The 2543-nt window shown below is 38.4% G+C and overlaps 1 protein-coding gene across 2 annotated transcripts in view; it reads right to left on the bottom strand.

Moving 5' to 3' along the window:
* The window catches only part of LOC101861106 (transcription factor Sox-2), a 52433-nt gene that overhangs the window by 44588 nt on the left and 5302 nt on the right, over positions 1-2543 (bottom strand). For both annotated transcript variants that reach the window (XM_035968545.1, XM_005093624.3), the window contains exon 2: positions 264-1616. The gene's annotated coding sequence lies outside the window, so the exon portion shown is untranslated. The remainder of the gene's footprint in view (positions 1-263; positions 1617-2543) is intronic.

The raw sequence follows: 2543 nt of genomic DNA, 5'->3' as shown, positions 1-2543 counted from the left end.
AGAGAGAGAGAGAGAAGAAAGAGAGAGGGAGAGAGAGAGAGAAGAAAGAGAGATAGAGAGAGATGTATGTGTCATTTTAATCTGCTTAAAGCCCATGAAAAAGATCAAGACATTATTTCCTCAGCTAAGACTACAAGGTAACAACAGAAATGCTCCAAGAGAAATAAAAAATAGCAACCCCAAATTTAAAAAAAAATATAGTACCACAAAAAAGAACAAAAACCTAAACAAACAGAATTGGGATCACCTGTCAGACAACCTACCTTAAAAACGATGTCACTGCGCATGCGTCGTCGTGATGTCATCAGATTAAGGTGGTAATCGAAACCACCGCTACCACGTACACTCGATACTCCAGATTGAAAATCTAATCCAGTTTTGTGAAAGGTAATATTCCAGATTCGATTAGAAAACAATTTGTCACGAAGGTGCGATATGGAAAGCCACAATGAGAAGGTCCGTGTGTTTGTGACCAAGCAGGGGCGAGCACTCCTTGTCTTCCATTCGTGTCCTGCTCAACCTGGCATGGATTACCTTCACCTGACCCTGGATCTAGAACATTCCCTTCTATCAGGGTTGGGAATAGCTCCTTTTTCTTCTTCCGGATCATTTTTCACTCCGATCCCTGTAGTCTTTTCTAGACTCAACACAGAAACTGGGACATCACGTCAAACGATCCTTCTTGTACGGAGAAGAAATATATAGATGACTGTAGCAATTCTCGTGAAGGAAAGAGAATTCAAACGAAAATGTAAATTTCTTTTCTTTTTGTTGGCATCAGTCACAGACTATCAATTTTCGCTTGCTGTTTGGTGTTATATTTCTTTTGTACACCTACTGTGCGATTTCCTGTTCTTTTCTTTTAATTCAACATTTAGCTCAAAAGTTTAATTTTCGTATATGATATACCTTATACCCCTATTTTCTACATAATATACACAGCTGAAACTACTATCCATTTGTTTGGACAATGAACTTGTTGAGTTCAGTCTTAATTTTGGTTGCAACTCAAATCTACCAACAATGGAAGACAATGATTCACAGGTCATAGATATTATTGTGACCGTTTAACAGATCTTCGACACACATATCTCAGTTTCCAAGGGAATGTCTTACATTGTGAAAGACAACTGAGCTTTTCTTGGTTCAGGAAAATGTCAAATTCTTCTTAAGGCTTGAGTTATGATTGATTTTGTTTGACATCTAAGTCCTTAACTGCTTCTAGAGTTTTGAAAGCTTTCCTTTATCGACCCCCCCCCCCAAAAAAAAAAAAGAAAGAAAACGCCCTCAGTTTCTTGCAAGGAAAATTCTTAAAAAGAGTATGTGGGGTCGGGATTGGGACGGGAATAAGATTCTCTCTTCATTCCCATCCATTATTGAGAAAACTGATATGCTGAATTGGGACATCGATGATACAGCCATTTTGAGTCTCAAGTCCACGGCAGCTTTCTTTATCTGACACCTGCTTGATGTTTTGCCTCATTCTTGCCCACCCGTATTTTTCTCCTGACCATTTCCAGATCAAGTTGCGTAGCTAGATTGTGGTAGTTTAGTCACTGTCAAGACGAATAAATGACTAAGCAGGTCATTCCCTCCAGGCAGGCACGGTGATGTACCTGAAACAGAAGAAAAAAACAATTAATTAATTATGATGTAGACGAGTGTAACTGTTTTACTCTCCTTTCGGCATGAAAAAGGAACACTTACGGCAATCAAATCCACGTCTACTGGGTGCAACAGCCATTAGACTAATACACATTTCTTTTCTTCAATGAAGGTATTTTACGTCCCTATCGATACGATTAAGATCGTGCAGGTGGCAAACTGCTTCAGCCCTCTCAGAGCGAATCCTTGGTCAATAGGATGTTTAGCACACCAGAACTCAGACGGAGATACTTGACAGAACGATTTCTCCAGTTTTGCAACGAATCATGTCTCGTATGTGCAACAACAAATAGCTTTGCCGTTACACAAGAGATGTCGACAAAGACTCGTCTGATTTCAAACCTAACAGCTACAACATAGATACCACCACTCTGTGTCAAATGATCAGAGAATCTATTGATGCATTCGTAAGATTGCCAGAGAATTGAACACGCTTGAAATGAGGTAACAATAAATTATAGTAAATCATAGGAAGGCGAATAAAATAGAAAATACACGAAAAAGTTTGACAGAAAGGATACACATACACATAGGTTTACACACATACACACACACACACACACATAATATGTATACATGTATATATATACATTTACACACACACACTTAGTTATACACTTATATATACGTAGGTATAAATATGGGCACGCAAACCCACAGTGGAATGAAAACAACCAACCTCTAAATAGATTGTGGTTTACGAGTATTATACTGTATATGTGCAGGAGTTGTGTTTGCTGTAGTTTAACAACACACTGTTGTCACCACGTCTCAGTTTTGACGCCATGAATAGACGAAATAAACGATTAAACAAAGAAAAATATTAGAAAACATAGAAAAACAATTCTCAAAAAGCCAACCAAACCGACCAACCCACC

This window comes from Aplysia californica, unplaced genomic scaffold, assembly GCF_000002075.1.
Source record: "Aplysia californica isolate F4 #8 unplaced genomic scaffold, AplCal3.0 scaffold00067, whole genome shotgun sequence".
NCBI classification, from domain to species: domain Eukaryota; kingdom Metazoa; phylum Mollusca; class Gastropoda; order Aplysiida; family Aplysiidae; genus Aplysia; species Aplysia californica.
This window is presented reverse-complemented; position numbering and strand designations above follow the sequence as displayed.